Source organism: Canis lupus, chromosome 4 (assembly GCF_011100685.1).
Source record: "Canis lupus familiaris isolate Mischka breed German Shepherd chromosome 4, alternate assembly UU_Cfam_GSD_1.0, whole genome shotgun sequence".
NCBI lineage: Eukaryota > Metazoa > Chordata > Mammalia > Carnivora > Canidae > Canis > Canis lupus.
Window position 1 is genome coordinate 28,986,764 of NC_049225.1, and position 22,996 is coordinate 29,009,759.

At 45.9% G+C, this 22,996-nt stretch overlaps 1 long non-coding RNA gene across 1 annotated transcript in view; it reads left to right on the plus strand.

The window, feature by feature from the left end:
* LOC102154968 overlaps positions 1 to 22,996 on the plus strand; it is a 233,542-nt gene that overhangs the window by 185,723 nt on the left and 24,823 nt on the right. Inside the window, exon 7 of the long non-coding RNA XR_005358015.1 lies at positions 204 to 801. This is a non-coding gene — a long non-coding RNA (uncharacterized LOC102154968). The remainder of the gene's footprint in view (positions 1 to 203; positions 802 to 22,996) is intronic.

The window sequence follows — 22,996 nt, forward strand, 5'->3', positions numbered from 1 at the left end:
AAGACCTAGAACAAAAAATGCAAAATACACCACCGATAACTCCCATATTGCTTACATGGGGCCCTGACAATAGTTGGGGTCTATGGAATCAGATGAAATCTACTCTTTTAAGCAATTGCACCTGTTTCTTTTTACTTCTTTAATGTAGCTCCTGTACAATTTCAAATCGTGACTGTGGCTCCCATTCTGTTTCCACTGGACAGTGCTGACCCAGGCAGGGAAGGAGTCACGGCGTCGAGCCCTCGTGGCGTCGGACGTCTGGAGGCCACGGGAATAGGCAAGATCCAGTAGAAGAGTCGGAGAACCAGAAGCCAGACAGGAGCGGGAGGAGAAGCCGGAGCGAGCGGCCCCCCTGACCGAGTGGAGGGCATGTTTGATCAGGAGGCCGATGCTCTGCGTCTGATGACTGTGTAGGTTTTATGGACAGGACTCAAAAGTGAGCATCGGTTACCAGTGACCGTGACAACTGCCGTGGAGCCATGGTGGGGGCGAGAATGCCAGAATAGAATGGCTTCAAGGCAGAACGAGGGGAGAGCGGCCGGGGACAGGGCACGGAGACGCCTCTTTGTAGGAGTTTGGCTATACACGGAGAGTAGGATGATGGGGATGATGGCTGGAAGGAGACGTCAGGTAACAAGGTTTGATTTTTAGCAGAACGTTGATGGTAAGCGTCTGAGCAACACTTTCTACTGGACAAACGCTGTTCTAAGAACCTCGTATACATTAGCTCACTTCACCAACGTGAGGCGTTCCCGTGTCCTCTCATCGGCGTGCGGATGAGGACGCTGAGCCACACAGACGGTAAGTAATTGCCTGAGATGGAGTGGCAATCTAGTGGCACAGCCAGGATCGGAACCACTGAGGCCGACCTGTAACTGCCACGCTATGTGTATCTTTAGACTTGATGGGGATCCAAGGGGAGAGAGGAAGACACAGGCGAAGGGGTGTGGGGTGGGGGGAGGATGGCTGGGGTTTTCCTTGAGAAAGGCGAGATGGGATGGGGCGCAGGGCAGGCAAGTGGAGGGGTGGTCTGTGGCTGGAAGCACAGGCCCTTCACGTGCAGGATGCTGGAGGCTGGGGTGCAGATTCCCAAGGTCAGCAAGGCCCTTCCTAAGGGAGGGGGGGCGAGGGTGCTGGCAGTTTGTGGGGGGGGAGACGGTGCATGGGCCAACAGGGATTGCTGCTGGGTTGTACCAGGCCCGCTTAGATTCAGGGCACAAGCTCATGGTCTACGTTGCTTGGCTCCAGCCTCTCATCTCGTGTTTAAAGTAGGGGCTCCAAGCCGGTCCTGGGCCCCAGGGCTCGCCGGTGGTGGCCCTGGGTGGCGGGGGACCCCAGGCCTGCAGCCAGCTGAGGGTGCTCGCTGGGGAGGGGCCTTGGCATCTCAGCCTCGGGACAGAGTGAGGGCTGCGAGGCCTGGGCCGCTGCAGAGGGAGGCGGGCGGGAGCGAACATGGGCGAGCAAGGCCTCCCCGGGCTTTGAAGGGGCCGCCGTGGGCCTTTGAGTCGCTCCATCTGGGGTCAGGGCGCAGAGTGGCTGGGCCCCCACGCTCGCCAATAAACTGTGGGGGACGGCCTTCAATTACGGAAGCGTAGCCAACCAAATCAGCTTTCAGATAAATTATTTATGCCCAGGCCTGCGAGGGAGGGAGCCGGGCTGCAGAAACAACGTGTTCATTTTAATAAAACGCCTGCAAAGTTGCGGTGCACTGGGGGGTGGGGGGTGGGGGGTGGACGGTGGGTGGGGGGCAGAGGAGGAGAGATGATTAGATTAGGAGAGGTCTGCTGTAAATAACACACAAGGAGGGCATTTTGTTTCTTTTTAGACTGTCTTTTGTATCATGTTTTATACAACGGAAAAGAGCATAATACAACATCTATGAAATGTTAATGAGGGTTATTCGCTATTTACCTAGGTTGGGGGATTGGAAAAAGCCGGGCTGGACTGGGGGGAGGGGGTGGGGAAGATCCGACTCCGTGCAGATAAGACAGCAGGGAGCCCGCGAGGCTCTGGAGCGGGGCCCACTGGACACTGGGTGTCTGGATGGAGGGGGGAGCGAGCCCCAGGGCCCAGAGGCTGCAGGGCCCGGACGGGAGGTGCAGGTTCCAGGGGGAATGCCGGGGGTGGTGGTGGCTGGGGAACCCTTCCACCCTGAAACCCCGGGCGTGCAAGAGGAGCACACCAAGCCAGAGGTGCCGCCTCTGCCCCCCAGGGGTCATCCTCCCCCCGCCCCGCCACCGTCCTCAGCCCTGGGAAGAGCCACCAGGAGGGAGAAGAACGCAGCCTGATGCCCCGGGGAGGTGGCTCCTGTCTGGGTGGTGACCACGGGGACCGCATCTGGGATCCACCTGGCTCTCGGGTTCTGGCGGTGCAGGTGACTGAGGCCCTCCCTGTCACTCCGGCAGGGAACACCAGGGCACAGCTGTCCCTCCCTAGCTCAAGTGGCACTCTGGGGTGTCTGGGGGAGGGGCACTCTGCAGACCATCCCATGAGAGTGCTCAGAACCTGTTCCTGCCCCCGCAGCCCCACTGTGAGACAGTACCGAGAAAAATCGGCCACCTTAGCCCGGCTTCGATTTCAGGTTCCCAGGCCATGCCTACTTCTTTGGGCCACTTTTCCTTCCCTCTGTTTCCCATCGTGGTCCCCACTTTGTAGCCCCTGAGGCAGTCAGGCCATGCTTCTTGGAAGCTGGGCAGTGAAGGATGGGAAGGATCTCCATAGGGAGAGCAAGAAGGTGGTTGTCCTTCTAGAGAGTAGAGGGGACAACGTGGGTTGTCCACACACCCTTCTGGGCTGTGGGCTGATTTATGTCTTGTATCCCCCCGGCCTCAGGCGGCTGTACTGTGGAAGCCCAGGGTGCTTCCATGTATGTGAAGGGGAACCCCTCCAGTTGTGTGGTGCGCAACCTGGAAGGCTGTACACGGCAGCCTCGCCCGTGCAGGTTACGTGTTGGTGACATGTGCCTAAAACACAGCATATTTGGAATGAATAAATGAATATTGTGTGCGTGGGACTCATTGAGATCGGCTGCAGAAACGAGACCCTTTATTATCTCAGGTGGCTAAAAATCTGGGTCCCATAGGGACCGTCGGCTTCAGGCCTGGCAGGGAGCAGGGGCCCGCGGGAGGTGGACAGAAGGGCTTCACCCCATCTCTGGACTCCGCTTGCCTTTGTGATGGTTTCGTTTTCAGGCCCGCTCTCCCTGAGAGAGGACAGAGGGCCTCCGGCCGTCCCGGGCTTGCCTGCTCCTGGTTTCGGGACCCGGGGAAGTGATTCCAGCACAAGTCCTGGAGTGAGTCTCCTTGGGCCGCTGAGTCATCTGCCCACCTGTACACCAGTCCCAGAGGTGGGTGTGGGTGGCCTTGGAGGCCTGATGCTGGGACCAGCAGGGCCAGAGCTTGGGGTCTTAGGATGCTGCCCCGGAAGCACGTGGGAGCAAAGAGAAGGTGTTCCCCACGGAAGAGTGAGGTTCTCTCCGCAGAAGCAGAGAGAATGGATTTTGAGCAGGAAAAACAACAGATGTCCCCTTCTGCGGCAGAATGCTTTGGTCAAATAAAATCTTTGTGGGAAGCCAGACATGCAAACCAAATAAAAAATAGGGCTGCTCCAGGGATGCCAGCTTGTAGGAGGATATGTTCTGGGGACTCCTTACTCCCCGAACGTAGCCTGTGCATTTTTAATGCCACATTTTTGCAAACGCTGGTCCCTTATTCGGTGATCTGCGTCCTCCTCTTCCTCACCTGTCCCAGCACCATCGATTTAGTACTAATTCAAAGGCCACTTGCCCACATAGCTGCTCCTGCTCTCTTCCTCCTCGGAGGACTCATAGCACGGCATTTTCTGAAGGGTATTTCACAGACATTGTTCTTTTGAAATCATTTGAGAAAGCTGCACATTTGGAAAATACTGCACATAATCTTCCTCCTTCTCCTCCTCCTTTTGGAGAGCTGTGAAGCGCATTTACACTTTAAAGGCTCTGAAACGTCCTGCAGGTGCCTGTTTAGCTTTATTCAACTCCGGGTTCTCTCACCCAGGCAGTCCACAGAGCCTGCTTTTCTCTTCACCCAGCCCTGGAGGGTGGGATGCTGGAAGGCGCCACAGAGCAACACCGTGCACAGCAACTGACTGACAGGAGAGGACACGAACGGGCTTCGAGAAGCCTGGCTCTGCTCACCACTGTGGCTGTGCCCATCACTTAACCTCTCTGGCCTTGGCATCCCCATCTGTGAAGTGGGGCTACTGCTTCTCCCTTCACTGGGTGACATGAGAATGCATGTGCACGCGGTTTGCACGTGGAAGGGCTGCACATGCCCAAGCTTGGGTTGTTGGTCATGCGTGAGCTCTGTGCTCTGTCTTCTGGTAGGGGAGGGGGAGGGAGGGGACAGGGGTAAGGACCCACAGAAGACCGTCCGTCACAGAGGACGGTGAAGACTTGGACGACAGATCCTGAGGCGGGGGCTTGGCCAGGCACGGTCTCGGTTCCACGTGGACTGGAGGCGCCTGTCACGGATACCGCCTGGGGCCCGTGAGGTTGACGAGACGTGGGGGCCACTCTGGAAAGCATGTCGGGCCCCAGCTGTGGCCTGCTGGCACCTTTCCCATTGTGTCTCAGTTTCTTCATCTGTGAAATGGGTGAGGACCCTTATCTGGGTGCCAGGGAGCTCATGGGATCCGATGGCAACGTGGCCTGTGCTGCTCAGATGAAGGCGGCTGGCATCTCCCTCGCACAGTGAGGGGACTTCGTCCGGTGGGAAGAGTATGGGTTTGCAGTTGGCAGGCCTGGTGTCCCTGCTTATCCAGCGAGCAGCTGTGCAGCTTTAGGTAGTTGACCCACCCTCTCTGAACTCCATTTGTCCTCGCTGTCCTGAGCAGATTGCGGGGCCTTCCTCCCAGAGGTGCCGGGTGAGTCGGATGAGAGCCTGCAGAGCCAGGGCCACGGGCCGGCGTGACTAGGAGCCGTCATTTGCCTTGTGTCCCCACCAGTGGGACTGCCCCGAGTAGGCTCTGCTGCGGGGTGGGCAGGGGCTCCCTGGGAAGACGTCATTGTCCCCTGGTTCCATCCAGGTCACATCCTCTGACCACACACTGGAGTACAGAGCCACCCCAGAACCAAGAGGTCCTCGAGGAGGGGCCAGGGCAGCCAACTCCTCAGCCATGTCCCTTACAAAACCTCACAGCGGCAGGCACACCGAGGCACCTCCTTGGTTCTCTGCAGGCCGCAGTGGGGTCCAGCTCCAAGGGATTGCAGAAGGGGGGCAGGGAGGCCGGGGCCTCAGTCTCCCCATCTGCAAACCTGAGGCATTGGACACGACGGCCCACTGCTTCCCCTTCCAGTTCTTATATCTGATGTGGCTCCTCTGGTTCCCAGAGAACCGGGGAGGAGCAGTTTGCTGGACCCTGGGCATTTAAGGCCTGCGATGTGGGGTACTGGGTGTAGTAAAGAGGCCAGACAGGATCCGTTGTCCCGGTGTCTACTGACCCGTGCCTGGAGCAGATTTGACTGCCCTGCAGTGTGAGAGCCCATCAGAAGGCATAGGGGAGTGCTGGGGGCGCAGAGGCCTGAAGCTGGCTGGCAGGGAAGCCTGGGAAGGGCGCAGGTGAGCTGGGTCCTGCAGGAGGGGACGGAGGGCCAGGTGCCAGAGGAAGATGCTCCAAGGCGGAGGGCCCGTGCAGAGGCACAGGGCCATGGCAGGGCCCAGTGTGTATCCTACCCCCCTGCTCGTAGGATCCTAGGGGCTCCTTCCAGGTCCTGCGTCTGTGGCTGAACCACCGTGAAGGAAAATTGGGGGTGGGGGGCGGAAAAGCCGCTCCCCACCTGTGCTGACGGAGTCGTGTGGTGGCTCGGATGGGGGCTCCGGGACCAGCATGTCCGAGGACGAGTCCCAGCCCTGCCACTTCCTAGCTGGGCCCTCATACCATCTCTCTGTGCCTTAGTTTCCCCCGCTGTCGATGGGGGTGGCTGTGGTGTCCAGTCTACAGGACTGAACGAGGTAGCACCTGTAGCACAATAGAGGCAGTTAGTAAGTGCTCAGTAAACACTACCTGCCCTTCCCTCCCTCCCCCCGCCCCCAGTGTAAAAATGAAGGGAAATGAAGGTCAGAGGGAGTATGGGAGCTGTCTCCAGTCATTCGGTATCTGGGACCAAAAGTGCAGCCCAGCCTGCCTCCCCTCTGTCCCCACCTCCTTCCTTTCTTTCCTTTCTCCTGCCCTGCTTCCTTCCTCTCCCCTTCATCCCCCCTGTCTCCAGCCCCCAATACTCACTTCCCCTGAACTGACTCCCCAAGGGCCAGGGCCTGGCTGCACCACCTGTGTTCCCACCAGACCAAGAGCGTCTCTGGAGGCCTGGCACTTCAACTAAACGGCTGGGCTCTGAGCCTCTGGGCCTGAGTTGAGCCCTCAGGGTGATCCTGGGCCCCCCTTCCCTCTGTCCCCACATCCCCCAAGCCTCCCCCACACTCGGAGCCACCCCGGCTGCTGCAGGAAGGACAGCAGAACCTGGGATCTGCCCTTAAGACAAGCAACTTCCAGGCCCGACCCCCACTCTGGTGTGTGTGCATGTGTGTGTGTGCGTGCGTCCGTGATGTCTGCATCGCTGCCCAGACCAATCTATCTCTTCATGCTGAAGTTTTCTAGAGCCAAATTGGAAAAAATTGGAAGTAGGCTGCATGCTATTCCCCTTGGGTTCCAAATGGGTCTCACAGTTAGGGGAACAAAATATGCTGTTTTAATTTATAATAATAACAATACTAATAATAACTCTTATTATTATTATCATTAACTGCACCAATAATGAGCAATGATCTCATACGCGGGCCGACCGAGTTGCAACGGGTGCACAGAGTGCTTTCCCAGCTGTGGTTTCATTCAAGCTCCTGCCTGCAATCCGAGGAGGCCAGAGGCCCCTGTGACCCCAGCTGGGGCAGGGAGGGGGCGGGCCCAGGACTCCCAGGTTCTGCTTTTCCCACGTCCTCGAGGAGGGATCACATTAGCAACACATTTTTTTTTTTTCAGCAGATATGGCCGGGCACCTGCTCGGGGGCAGGCTCTGAGCGTGGCCCGTGGAGAAGAGGGGACCTGCGGGATCACTGGGCTCGGTCAGTTGGTGGACATAGGCCCCTTAGCCATGTAATCTTAGCCTCTGGGCAATAGGGGCCAGTCAGCCCCTCTGGGAGGCCCTCAGCTCAAAAGTTGAAGTCAGTTTGGAGAAGGTCTCAAATGCCATGTTGATGGGTTTGGATTTCCTTGAAGATACCCAATTTCTCTCCACTAGACATTGAAGTGTGTGTGTGTATGCATATGTAGTGTAAGGACAGAGCTCGATGGGTTCTCTCAAACTGAACACACTTGTGTAACCAGCCATCAAGTGAAGAAATCCCCTGCCTGGGTGACCACTGTCTTGACTTCCAACAGCACTTAGTGCTACTTCTTTTTGTATCTTTGGGAGTGGAATCATACACACTGTGTCATCTTTTGTGCCTGCCTTCTTTCATTCAATGTCAGGCCACTGGACTATGACCTTCGAAGGGGAGCAGTTCGCTCTCGTGAACCTGAAACCCTCATGCGGCTCTAGGCTTGTGCATTGCATCTAGCAGGTGCTCAGTCATGACCGCTGAGAAAAGTCATTTGGCAAGAATGGAGAGAGTGTGTCCTCCCTGGCAGGCACGCCCCGAGTTGGGGGATTTGATAATCTTGTGGCAGAGAAGGCCAGGGTTCACATGGGCCTCACCCATTAGTTGGGGCCGTCAACCAGACACCAGTCAACGGTGAAATAGCCATGATGATTTGGTGACTGGGGAGCCTTTTGAAGACAGCAAACCAGGTTGATACACTGGGGGCCACGTCAGCTTGGGGAGTCAAGGAAGGTCACTCTGAGATGCAAAGGCTGGCTTTAGAATTCAGTGACTCCTGGAGCCAGATGTTCAAACACCCCAAGGGAGAATGTGCCCAGGGGAGAGTGTGCCCAGCAGAAAGGACAGCAAGTGCAGGGGGAATTAAACTTCTCTCTTCTGTGCGTAGAGCCACCATGCCAAGGCTGATGCACCTGGAGCAAGCCTTTGGGTGAAGATGCCGGGCTCTGCGCACCCTTTTCAGCTCTCTGCATGGTCTGCTGTGTGGACTGTGCTGGTCTTGAAGATGCTGGAGCTTCAGGGGTTATGAGGAATGTCCACTCCTGGGCCTATCCTGGATCCTGGGCTCTGCAGCCCGAGAGCCCGAGGAACCCATTAGACTTAGCCTCTCTCTGCCACTCCAGGCTCAGCTGCCAAATCCAGACAACAGAGCCCCTTACATGGGATTTTGGGCAGAAATCTCAATTTACACTTCATGTGGCTGTTATGGTCAGATTGGAGATCCACAGATACGAGGGGAACACCCCTTGGAATTCAATGAGCACCCCAGATACCTCGTGTGAGGGTCATTAGCTACTTCATTTGCATACTCAGATCAGGGTGGAGACTACAAAAGGGCCACCAGGGCCCTGAAAGACGCTTGGACATCCTTTAGTCCTAAGAGCAGGGTCACACAGTGAGTTGGTGACCAGGCCGGAACTAGAATCCTTAATGTGATCACACAGTATATGACGACACAGTTACCCAGTTGCTCAGTCCGAAAATCCTAGGAGCTCTCTGTGACTCTGCTTTCTCTCTTTCATCGTGTCATACCCAGCACAATGTAAGGCTGACGGTTCTTCTCCCTAAATGTACGTGCCATCGGGCTTCTTCTCCCCATTGCCCTGATACCCTCTCAACTGGCTCGTTTCAGGAGCCTCCTCACTGGTGTCCCTGGCCCCGGGTGCCCCCCACCGGAGGCTCTCCTACATCAGGCCACAGTGGTTTTTGGAACATGAAGATGAGATTATGTTGTTCCTTGTTAAAACCCTCCAGTGGCTTTTCTTTGAACTTGGGAGGAAGTCCGGATTCCTTATCATGAAGCCCACCTCCATATCCAACCCCCAATTTCCCACCACATGCCAGCCGCACTGCTGTGTCTGTTCTGAGACACTCAGCTCATCCCCTCTTAGGCTTTTATGCATGTTTTTCCCCTCGCCTTCGCTCACACTCCTCCCAGATCTTGCATGGATGGTTCCTTTTAGTCATGTAGGACAGGACTGGTAAGCTTAGTGGGGGCTGGCTCTGTGTGTGTGCGTGGGTGTGTACTGGGTAAGGGTTGGAGGAGAGTATCCACGGAGGGGAATAGATGATGTGGAGGACACTTAATGCAAAGGAAGTGATGTGAGAGGAGGAGGGGCTTTGGGAATGGAGGGAGCTAGTTCAAATCCACAGTCTGACACTAACCAGCTGTGTGTTCTAGACCAGATGGTTTATCCATCTGGGCCTTAGTTCCTTTTTCTAGAAAAATAAAAATTCCAACCCATCTATCCTTTAGGGCCATTGCAAAGGTGAGTAATCACCCAGGTAGAGGATCTGGTTCAGTGCCTGGCGTAGAGTCAGTATTAAATAAATGGTTACATTTTGATTTCAAATATAAATTAATTGCAAAACAGAGACAATATATGGAATTTAAGAAATGAAACAGAGGAACATAGGGAAAGGGAGGGAAAAATAAAATAAGTTGAAATCAGAGAGGGAGCCAAACCATAAGAGACTCTGAACTCTAGGAAACAAACTTAGGGTCGCTAGAGGGGAGGCGATTGGGGGGATGGGGTAACTGGGGGATGGGCATACAGAGGGCACTTGATATGATAAGCAACTGATGAATAGCTGACCTCTACCTCTGAAACTAATAATATATGTTAATTAACTGAATTTAAGTAAAATAAAATTAAAAAAATAAAAGAGACAATAGCTGGGACTTGGGAGGACTCGTGTTCATGCCACTCACTGGCTGTATGACCCTATGTAGCCACCTTCCCCCCTCTGATTTCAGGCAGCAACATTCCACAATTTGGGGAAACCATCTTGTTTTCTTCCACAGAACCCTTCTTTTAAAGATTTTATTTATTAATTTTTTTTTTGAGAGAGAGAGAGTGTGTGCATGGTGGCGGGAGGGGCAGACAGAGAGGGAGAGAGAGAATCCCAAGCAGGCTCTCCACTGAGTGTGGCTCAATCTCACAACCCTGAGATCATGACCTGAACTGAAATTAAGTCAGGTGCTTAACTGACTGAGCCACCCAGGCTCCCCTCCCGTTGAACCATTCTGACGAGTGAGGCCAGGACAGCTCTAAATACTATCAGGGAGCCCACAGAAGGTTGAGAGTGGGGTCTCAGACCCGGGTTGGGGGACCTGACACTCTTTGGAGGTGACCAGATGCATATAAAAAAGAGCTATTACTTGGGAGCCACCCACTATGAATCATGCAGGATACCAGGAATTTTATATATGTAAACTCAAATCCTTGTGTCAGTCTTCCCAATTAGATGTGCTCACACTTATTTTACCAGTGAGGAAATGCCAAGAGTTTGTTTATTTACCAGAGGCCATTCAGATAGTAATTGGAAGGGTTGCCATACGACTGACTATGAGGTTTAATTAAAGTCCACTTTCTTTTCAGGGGCCACCGTACGGAAATGCCCCCTGAAGCCGTGCTTTCCAGTATAGTAGCTACTAGCCAGATGTGGCTAGTCACATTTATATTAACTAAAATGAAATAAAATTGAAAATTTAGTTCCTTGGTCTCCTTAGCCACATTTCAAGTGCTCGGCAGCCACAGGTAGCTAGTGGCTACCATACTGGAAGTTGCATATACTGAGTAATTCTACCAACACAGAAAGTTCTTTTGGATGGTGGTGCCCCAAACAGCAGCAAGCCACATCGATGGGAGGCCATACCCTTGTCTGGGAAGTTAAATGACACTGGTGTTTGGACATACTGGGCACCAATTAGGGTGCTCAGGGACAAGCAACACTCACCAAGGGGTAGGAAAACAAGGTTGCCTTTGGAGGTGCAGCAATGACTGCCTTTCCATCCTACCTCCTTCTCTGGTCTGCAGTGCTTTTTGGAGCACTGGACTAGCACCTATTAAACCCCTTGCTCCTTTGAGTGTGGTTCACCAACCAATGACATCGACACACCTGGAAGCTTACTGCCCCAGACCTGCTGAATGAAGATCTGCATTTTAGTGAGAGACCCAGGTGATTCCAGTGCATGCTACATTCGAGAAGCCCCAGGCTATACCACACTCTGCAACTTTTACTATTGTATTCAATGTCGACCCTTCCAGAAGAGTCTTCTAAGCCCTACAAAATCCATGTGTTAGATCCATCCAGTCTGTCATGAGGCTCTTGTATGGAAGCATCTTCTTTAGAGATGCAGCATGGATCAGTTTTTATTTCTTTTAGGTTGTACATGTCTAAGGTCAAAACTAGCAGGACCTTTAGAGATAATCTAGCCCCAACTGCTCATCTTGTAGATGGAGAAACTGAAGCCCAGGGGAGGAAAGCAGCTTATCAAAAATCATACACAGCGTCAGAGCTTAAACCAACATGAGATGGCAGGGCATTTCAGCTAAATATGGTCTCGCCAATAAGAAGAGCACAAAGCTCTAGTGGGAGGACCTTTGCCAAACGTGATGAGTGCTTATTATTGTCTCAACCCTGTCCGTGGGTATTGTTTATTGGGCACTCACTGTGTTCTAGCTGCTTTTAAAAGCATTTGACCATGTTATTTCATTGGGTTCTCACAGCAATTCTATGATGTAGGCACTGTTATACCTTCTTTTCAAAGATGAAGATGCTGTGGCACAGCAAAGTTGAGGAGCGCACCCAACGTCACACAGGCAGTGCACAGAGGAACCAGAATTCAATCCTCTGCATTCAGCCTGACTGCCCATGCTCTCCCTTCTCCTGAACTCTGACTATGTAGAGAATTCACACGTGAAGTGGTTTCTTGGACACCTGAGGCTACACAAGGCAAGGAAAAAGCTATCGTGGACACTCATTCAGTGTAGGTCCATTCCTATGATGGTTACAGTGGATCACCCACCCCCCGACATCCAACGTGGAAGGGAAGATTAGAATTGCAAAGTCACTCATTTTAAGACGCACACAATGAATACCAGTAATTCTACTGTATCACCCAGTGCAGACATGTTTAAAGAAATGAACTAGGTAGCAGGACAGATTGCTCAAGTCAGAATAAGATGCAGGCTTCCTGAATTCAAGCAAATGACATACAGCTGACATGCTGGTCATTACTATAATTCCAGTGTAGTTGGAGAAGCATTCTCCACCGAGAGAGAATCTTATGGAGCATGTAGGCTTTCACTTTTGCTCATTCTGGATCTCTTGTCTCTTGGTTTCTGTCTTTTTCTCTCTCTCTTCATATAGATAAATCATATATAGAGAGATAGATAGATATGGTACACAGACATTAACTGTGTACTTATACATATACTAACATGTTAATAATATATTTTCTAATTTTTCATTGAAAGAGTAATGCAAATGGTCTCGAAGAGTATACAGTGAAAAGTAGTCTCCCTTTTGCCCTTGATCTCCAAACGTTCTTCTCAACAGGCAACAGTTCTCATAAAATTCTTGGATATATTTTCAGACATAATTCATGCATGTGGTTATGAAAATAAACAGCATGACTTACTAAAATAAATAATGTTTTATAAGAACATATATAATCTCTTTAATAAAAAATGACATAAAATCTTATAATTTTCACAATAGCAATAAAACTATAAAATATCTAGAATTTGACCTAAAAATATTGCACAAGGGCTTAATGGAGAAAAAATTTAAAACTCCATCAGAGTTTTAATGAAAACTTGAACAGTTATATATGTAAACCATACTCATGGATTGGACAGCTTTATACCTATGTTAATAATCTTTACATAATTCCACACATGCAGTGCAACTCCAAATAAAAAAAAAATACTCATCCCCAAATTCTGTGGAATTGATAACTTCATTTAAAAATTTATATGTGGGATCCCTGGGTGGCGCAGCGGTTTGGCGCCTGCCTTTGGCCCAGGGCGCGATCCTGGAGACCCGGGATCGAATCCCACATCGGGCTCCCGGTGCATGGAGCCTGCTTCTCCCTCTGCCTGTGATTCTGCCTCTCTCTCTCTCTGTGACTATCATAAATAAATAAAAATTAAAAAAAAATAAAAAAATAAAAATTTATATGTTAGAGTTTAGGTACACAAAAAACTAAGTCAATTTTGAACACTCAAAGAGGAGGAATCTACACTACCATGGATTGGATAGGCATATCACGATGCTATAGTAATAAGAAGAGAGATGTGAATGAGAACAGCAATAGAACAGAGACAAGAGCTGAGTAACAGAGCCATGCATATGGAAATGATCTTTGATAAAGATACTCACAAATTAGGTGGGAGATTTTTGTCTATTAGGTGACTGTGGAAAAAAATTATTCATTATGTGTAGGAAAATAAAATTGAATATCTCACAACATAAAAAGGTGAATTCAAAATGGGTTAAAGACCTCAATGTGAAAGATAAAATATAAGCATATGGATGAAAATACAGAGAAATATCTTTGTATATTTTGAGGTGGGAAGGATGTTTTGAACAAGACCAGAAAAGCACAACCACAAGGAGGAAAAATGCATGCATATGGCAAGATCACAATTAAGGATTTCTTTTTTTAAAGTTAATTTTTTAAAAGATTTTATTTATTCATGAGAGCACACAGAGAGAGGCAGAGACACAGGGAGAGGGAGAAGGAGACTCCATGCAGGGAGCCCAATGTGGGACTCGATCCTAGGACTCCAGCTGAACTGAAGGCAGGTGTGCTTAACCGTTGAGCCACCCAGATGTCCCAAAGATTTCTTTTTGTTTTTCTTTTTTTTAGGATTTCTATTCAATAAAGGTCACCATAGAAAAAAATGATACCTGACAAGAAATCAATATTAAGGAGATAAGGGGAAATCCTTACAAGTCACAGAGAAAAAGACAGGAAATCCGAGAGGGAAAAAAATGGGCAAGGGCTATGAATAGGCAATCCACAAAAGGAGAAACCCAAGGGACAAAGATGTGTACATCACTCCAAACAGTGCAATACATATTTGAACAAGGTATGATTTTCCCCATGTTAGCTGGCCAAACAGTCAAAAGCTGGGTAACATTAAGTTTGGCCAAAGATATAGTCAGTGGGGACCCCTAATTCACTGTTCTGAGAAATGTGAATGGAGAACAGTAATAATTTCCTTGGTAATAGGGAAATTCAGCGTCCAGATACCTCATGATCTTGAATCTTCTGAAGTTTTTCTGGTCCCAGAAGCTGTTCATTGCTGCTTGTTTATGAGGGGGCTGGGGAAGCTATTTAGGGTTCCACCACCAGGGCAATAAATAGATTGACTGGGAAATTCTATGCAGCATTTGGAAACAATGAACTAAATGTACATAAAGCAACATGAACAGATCCTTAAAAGATAGTATCAAGTGAACAAAAATTAAAAGAATGAAATATCTAGCATGCTAACTCTTATGTAAAGTACGCACAATCACAAAATTCATAACCTAAGGGATAGGGATGCATCAAAGGTATTGAAGTGTTCCTGCTATGGGAAGGGAATGGGAGAGAAATCATGGATGGAAAAATAATGAAACAAGAGAAGGTTCAGGCCAATGGGGAGACGCTGTCCTGAACCAAGGAGTGTGATAAACTCGAATCTCTGCCTCTGAAGAGCAAGAAATGAATTAATAGGTGAATAATTTATTTTATTCTTTTATTTAAACATAATTACATTTATATATGAGTTGAGTTGTATTTGCTTTGTTTGTTGTTACATATCATTAGTAATGAAACCTTCTTTAATTTTGAGTTTGCAGTAGTTTTTTTTATAGTTAGAAAACTTTTTCTCCAAGTCTCAGAAATTGTCTTATGCCTTTGGAAGACTTCTTAGGCTCAAAGCACTGGGCCTCTACTTTTGGATGGCATGACTGTGTACATAGTATTTGATTTTATGGTTTATCACAATATATTTAGTAGTCAAATTTTGGGAGGATATTTGGATTATTGGTAATGTTCTTTTTTTCTTTAAACAATAGTGCAACGAACATCCTTATATATTCAGCTTTGAACAACGTGTAACAGTAGGTTAAATTCCTAAAAGAAGCAATGCTAAAGTGATATATATATACATACTTAATTTGAACAATTTGAGATTGTCAAATTGCCCTTGCACCAATTTATACTCTCACCCTTGCAAATACAGTTTCTGTATTATGGGACCTTTTAATGTTTTTCTATACTGATAGATGAAAAACTTAATCCATGATTTTAAATTTTATTGACTTAATTGTAATGGCTTTGCATAATTTTCTCATGTGATCATAGTGATCTCATATGAACATTCATGTTACTGTTGGTGGTTGGTCTCTTTCTTATTAACTCATTAGTGCTCTTTATTTATTAGGAATATTAGTTCTATTCCATATGTTCTATAAATCTAAAGCTAGCTAGATATATCCCTCTATGTATGTTTTCATACTGTATCTATATCTAGATCACTTATGTTTTATATACAATATAACTTGTACATAGAACTTTCGTGGTTTTATCTTTTAGCTTAATCTATCTAGAATTTGCTTTTGGTTAAGAAGTAAAGTAGGTATCCAGAAATTTTATGTTTTCTTATATTTAGCAATTGCCCTAATATTACTTACCCAATTACTTTCATTTTTCCACTGAATTAGAATGTCATATTTACTACACATACTAAATTACTCTTTGGAGGCTTTCTAAAAATTGGAATTTTAATTTTTTTCATTGATCTGTCTCTTTGTCAATGTGCCAATATCTAATACTTAATCACTCTAGGTTGATGGGATAATTGGATTAGTTCTTTCTTAGCATTACCATTTTCATAATTTTTGTGCATCCTGTTGCAAGTTTGTTTTTCCATAAGTAATTTATATTTATTTATTTTTTATTTTAAAGATTTTATTTATTTATTCATGAGACACACACAGAGAGAGGCAGAGATATAGGCAGAGGGAGAAGCAGGCTCCCTACAGGGAACCCAATATGGGACTCGATCCTGGGACTCCAGGATCACACCCTGGGCCAAGGGCAGACACTCAACCACTGAGCCACCAGGCATCCCCATAAGTAATTTTTAAATCATTGTCTAGCTTAAGAAATGTGAGGACATGCAGGCAGGAGAATGGCTTGCCATGGGGAACTGGAGCCCAAACTGGACAAGAAGCAGGGGAGGTGGTGGTCAAAGTAAGGGATTGGTTATTTACTATGGGGGGGGATGGGTCAAAGAAGTGATACGAAAGCCAGGTTTCTGACAATGGAGAAGGGAATTGCAAGTATAGGAATGGAGAAAACCAGGAAGCATCTTGTGATGTTGGACCGGGAATAAAGGAATTGCTGTGAACTTTTCTAGATCTGTACCTATAGAAATAAACATAAGTGTAAATGTATGTGTAGTGTGCATATGCTAGCTCTGGTCACTGAAAGGACCTCAGAGCAGTGACATTACAACAGCAATGAGCACACCCATTTGAATTAGTTCCCTGTTGCTGCTGTAACAAGCTATCACACACTTAGTAGTTTTAAACAACACATCTGTTATCTTAAAATTATGGAGGTTGGACCTGAAATGGGTCTCAGGATTCAAAACCAAGATGTTGGAAGGTCTAAAACATCAGTTCATTCTGGAGGCTCTAGTGAAGAATCATTTCCTTGCCTTGTCCAACTTCCACATGCTGCCCACGTTCCTTGGCTCATGGCTCCTTCCATCATCAGTGCCAATAATTGCATCATTCTGACCTCTGCTTTCATCCTCACTTCTCTTTCTCTGACTCTGAATCTCCTGCTGCCCTCTTTCACTTATAAAGATTCTTGTGATTACTTTTAGGGACTGCCTGGTCTGGAATACCCACCCGCATCTCATTATTCTTAATCACATCTGCAAAGTTCTTTTTCCATGTAAGGTAGTATATTCACAAGTTCTGAGGATTAGGGCAAGGACATCCTTGTGCACCAATATTCTGCCTCCAATACCATTCTCCACTAAAGAAATTAGAGGTCCTTACAGAAATGGCTGATTCCAGGGCCAGAGCATCTTGTGCCAGAGAGTAAGAAAGGGTTCAAAGAAGGATGGGGAAGCCCATCATTCTAAAGAGCAAGAAAGCCAGCTTGAGGAGGCTCTCAAAGGCCAAAATAAATTATAGTTACAGATTATAAACCATTGAATAAAATAAGAATCCGTGAATCCATACAGATATAAATAAATTATTGAATGAATGTAAACTTTCATGAGGAATGGAATATTTATATAGTGTCAAAGTACCTCCCCTCAAAATATGTATTAGTCACAAAGAGGAAAGAAGTAGTTTTACTCTGGGGAAGCCTAGAGACACCACCTTAATCAAGTGATCAAAGTGAACATCATCAGTAATGGGACACATTGAAATTATGTGCCATGTGATAAGATGCAATAAGAAAACAACATTGCTTCTGGAATATTCATAAGTAAGATGCCTAATTTAAATCTAATTATGAAGAAATAGCAGACAAACCAAAATTGAGATATATTCTTTTTTTAAAAAAAGAAGGCCTATAGAGGATCCCTGGGTGGCTCAGCAGTTTAGTGCCTGCCTTTGGCCCAGGGCTTGATCCTGGAGTCCTGGGATCGAGTCCCACATTGGGCTCCCTTCATGGAGCCTGCTTCTCCCTCTGCCTGTGTCTCTGCCTCTCTCTCTCTCTCTCTGTGTCTCTCATGAATAAATAAATAAAATCTTAAAAAATTTTTTTTAAAAAAGGTGGCCTATAATCCTTTAGAATTCAAGGTCATACAAGCTAAGTAAAGGCTAAGAAACAATGCCATAATAAAAGACACTAACAAAACATGACAATTACTTTGACTATAAAGGATATTTTTGGAACAAATGGTAAGCTTGAAGGGGACCTGAGGATTAGATGGTAGCAATGTAAAATGTTAATTTTACACAGTGGCACTACTGTGGTTATTACAAGAATAATACATAAGAATATTAAGAATATAAGAACATAAGAATAAAAGACACTAAAGTATTCAAGGGTCATAAGAATTTATCTTGGCAAATTATTTTGGCAGTTTATGTTGGCGATTTATTTTCAAATGGTTAAAATAAGAGTTTTTTGTAGGGTACTTTTAACTCTTTGAAAATTTATAATTGTATCAAAAATAAAAATATATACAATAAAAGTCACAGAGTCTAGTTGGGAAAAAAAATCATGGTCATTTTAAGTTGGGTTTGTGTTAAATTTATAGATTATAGGAAGATTATAGGAAAGATTATAGGATTATTTCCTGTAGATTATAGGAAATTTATAGATTATAGGACATTGACCTTTTTAGAATACTGCATTTATAATTAACTAAACGGATCTATATATTTCCATTTGTCAGACCTTTTTCCCTGTTATTTTCTATTTTAAAGCTTTCTTTCTTTCTTTTTTTCCCAATATTTTATTTATTCATTCATGAGAGACACACAGAGAGAGGCAGAGACACAGGCAGAGGGAGAAGCAGGCTCCCTGTGGTCCCTCAGGACCATGCCCTGAGCCAAGGGCAGATGCTCAACCATTGAGCCACCCGGGCGTCCCTATTTTAAAGATTTCTTTATATGGATCTTTAACATTGCTTATTGTGTTTATTCCTTCATATGTTAATTTTTACTGTTCCAAATATGGGATCTGTATTTCATTACATTTTCTAAGTGTTTGTTGATTATATATATGATGCCTGCTAATTTGGCATATTAACTTTGTAACCATTTTCCAGATTCTCTTATTCTTTCTAATAGTTTTTCAGTTCTTTTGCGATCCCCAGATAAGGAAGGGAAGGATATTATCTACAAAAAGGCAAGTTTTTACCTCTTCTTTCCAATTTTTACATCTTATATATTTCTCTAATAAAGTTTCAATGCATAGTTACTTCTGCAGGGATATTAAGTAATATAATAATCTTGGGAACCTTTACCTTCTTTACAACTTTACACAGTTTAGTGCTGAATTTTGACTTTTATATAGAGAAAATATTCCTATTTTATCAAGAGTTTTTTTTTTTTAACACTTGGATGCTCTCTTTGTAATATTCTTTATTGTTCCATCTGTGAGAATAAACTTGTTTTTTTCTCTCCCTTATTTTTTATTATGGTAAATTTGAACAATCCTTGCATTCCTGCCATGATTATTGTTTTGCCATGTTGTATTATACTTTTAGTGTACTGCTAGATTTTGTTAGCTTCGACAGGATATTAGTAATTTTATAACAAAATTCATAACTAGGTTTGGTCTGGTATTTGTCTTATGCCACTTTGATTACATATTATTCTAATGGATGAAGCATTTTGGAGCAGTTGAAGTAGCAATGGGATTATCTTCCAGGCAGGATGGGATAGCGTATGGCAAGCCACAGTCTCATCAAGAACAATAAACACGGGACACCTGGGTTTCTCAGCGGTTGAGCATCTGCCTTTGGCTTAGGGCATGGTCCTGGGGTCTTGGGATAGAGTCCTGCATCGGGCTCCCCACAAGGAACATGCTTCTCCCTCTGACTGTGTCTCTCCCTCTCTCTCTGTGCCTCTCATGAATAAATAAATAAAATATTTTTTAAAAAAGGACAACAAACATGGCTGAAAAATAAAGAAATCATTTATTTGAAGATATGAGAGGATACTGAGACAACAAAAACCAGAGAAGTTGAAGCTCAGAGAAGGGATAAGTGTGCTTTTTAGGAAAAGTGTGCGGATTCTTTTCAGCCCTTTCTACAGCAGCAGGATTTGCTGATTCTGGGTACAGACAGAGGCTGATAATCTAGACTTTATACAGGTAGCAGGATGCTACTGAAAGTGTACACATCAAGAGATCTTTTGGCAGAGACTTTGGAGGAGGCTCAAGTACTTGACTAGTTTTTACTTCAAGCAGCTTACTAAACTCTGGAATTTAATGGAGAAGAGTGCTAAGAACTCAGGTAGAAAGTTAGACAAAGTAACAGAGCTTTTGCCAGTCTTGCAACACAAAGAGTTTGAGGCCCATCAGGTAGGTCCCAGTTGAGAACCATGGTGTGATATAATAAAAAAAAAAATCTATATTTGATCTTTGCCTCCCTGACACAGAGCTCCTAAAGCCCTTGGAACTTCCTTAGAGATAACAATGTTTTTTGTTTCCTAATGAGATGATTGGTGACCAGCCAGGAGCTCCTAAAAAACTTCAGAAAAGACCAAGTTTTGATTGGAAGGCTGGGGCTTTCATCTCTACCCACCCCCAGATCTCCATTTGAGGGTGGTGAACACATGAAGTCCTGTTAAGGTGGCATGCTGGGGAGGGCAGGGATGCTCCAAAGCCCACCCTCGCCCCATACTTTGCCCTATGCATCTCTTCCGTTTGGCTGTCCCTGAGATGCATCCTTTATCATAAATAAGAAAATGTAGGTAAAATGTTTTCCTGAGTTCTGTGAGTCATTCTAACGAATTATTGAATCTGGAGGAGGGGGCTGTAAGAATCCCCAAATTCATAGGCCTTGGTCAGAAGTACTGGGACTTGTTACATGTCTGAAGTGAGGGCATTTTGTGGGTATGAGCCCTTTATCCTCTGGGATGTGCAGCAACTGCAGGTCGTGCTAGAATTGAATTAAATCACTGGAGACTCAGTTGGTGTTAGAGAATCAGATCATTGGTGTTGGAAAAGATACCACATCTTTGGTATCAGGGAGAAAAGTCTCTCTTACAGGGAACTAACTATTCCTAAGGAACAAAGGCAGACTAGAGGCAGATGGAGCCAAACTAGAGCTGGAATCCAGCCTTCACCCTGGACTAAAGTAAGTGATCAGTCACTATTCTATTGTTTATTGGAAGAAAGAGGGAGGTCTCTCAGGCAAAACTAATCTACCACGTGAGAAATCGAGAGAGGTTACCCCTGGGGAAGTGAGAGATTAAAAGGGATACAAAACAACTCTTGATTGCAGGCTTGTGAGTTCGAGCCCCATGTTGGGTGTAGAGATTACTTAAAAGTGAAATCTTAAAAAAAATAAAAGGGCACAAAGCCAACTTCTGGAAGATATAGTCGTATAATGTTTTCTGAACTGGGTGCAAGTTACACAGATACATTCAGTGTGCAAAACCATCAAGCTGAACAGTTAGCATTTGTACCTTTTCCCCTTAGTATTCTTCAGAAAAAGTGCACATTAAAAGAAAATTCCTGTCCCAGTTCTGCCAAGATAAAGTAGCCCCGTTCCTCCCAGGCCTTCCCTCTTACAACTAAAATATTGTTGCCATGACACAACAAACAAGCATGGAACTACTCTGGCAGGTGAAAGGGGAAAGGATCTATGGGATTTGATGAATGATATGGTAGAGGGTTCTTCGGGTTCCCTTGTTGCCTCTTGTACATCCCAGTCAGGATGCCACAGGAGCCTCCAACCCTGAACCATCAATAGGCATAGATCAAAGACAAACAAACAAAAAAACCAAACCAAAACAAAAAAAACCTCTCCAAAGAAAATGGTTACCTTTACCCAGAGGACTGGGGAAAGGCTGACCTAACAACAGAACACCCTTTAGCAATGCCCATTTTACTCCCGCTGAATGCCAAAGGGAAAACCATACCTACCCACAACTGTTCTAGCAGAACTGAGCCAGAAATTGAGCTTCTATACTCTGCCCAGCCCCCAGCCCCTGCTCTGTGTACCCCCTCTACTTCACTGAAGCAGACAGCATCCTGCTCCTCACTCTGGTGGAACCAAGCAGAAAGGTAGCCTTCCAATTCTCTCCAGCAGAACCAGGTGGTGCTTCCATTTCCCTGCTGGGATGTTGTTGACTGGTTGAGTGAGGAACTGGTCTTCCAGATCCTGACTGGTGGAAGCAATCAGTCTTCCAACCCCCCCCAGAGACTCTGAGGTCTAGTGAGGAGCTGAGTTTCCATCTCTACTCAGAATACAAGGAGAAATGAGATAGTGGTAGGTAGATAGATAGGTAGGCAGGGCCAGTTGGCACTTCCATTTTTGCCTTCCTCTCCCCTGGTGTTATGGTGTCAGCAGGGCCCTGCAAGGGGTAGCTAAGCTTCCTCTCCTAGCCTGCCATAATACCATGGTATGAGTCAGCCCTTCCTTTCCTGATCCTTGGTGGCAATGGGACCCAGCAGGAAGCTGAACACACACATGCCCACCTATCTCTCTGCTGCACCTCAACAGGTGGGATTGCTTGCTGAAAAATGATGAATAGGATAAAGAGACTCATAAGATAATATCCAAAATGTTCAGGATACATTAAAAAAATCACTCACATAACAAAAACCAGGAAAGCCACACGATGGATGAGAACAGGCAATCAACACCGAAATGATCAGATGTTGGAATTATCCTACAAGGACTTTGAAGCAGTCATTATAAAAATGCTTCAACAAACAATTATGAATTCCCTTAAAGCAAATGAAAAAAATAGAAAATCTCAGTAGATAAATAGAACTTACAAAAAAGAACCAAGTGGAAATCATAAAAGTGAAAAATACAACAACAAATAAAAACTCACAGGGATGGGCTCAGTAATGGAGTGGAAATGACAGACGATGGAATCTGAGAACTTGAGAATAGTTCAATAGAATTTACCTAATCTGATCAACAGAGAGAAAATAGACTGAAAAAAAAAAAAGTAACAGAATCTCAGGAACTTGGATGATGGTATCAGAAGAATCAATATTTGTATCACTGGAATCCTAGAAAAGAGAGACAAGGCCTGAAAAAAAAAAAAAAAAAAAAAAGGAAAAGAAAAGAAAGGAAAACCTCAAAGAAGGCTGAAGACTTTCAAAATTTGGTGAAAAACATAAACCTTGGATTCAAGAAGCAGAATGAATCCCAAATAGGAGAAGCCCAAAGAAGAATATAACAAGATACATCATAATTAAACTTCTGAAAACTACAAAGAAAAAAAATCTTGAAAATATACAGAAAGAAACAATCTGTAGGGGATCGCTGATTTGAATGACAGAGGATTTCTCATCTCAAATCAATGGAGGCCAGAAGAGGACATTTTTCAAGTACTAAAAGAAAAGAGTTGCCATTGGT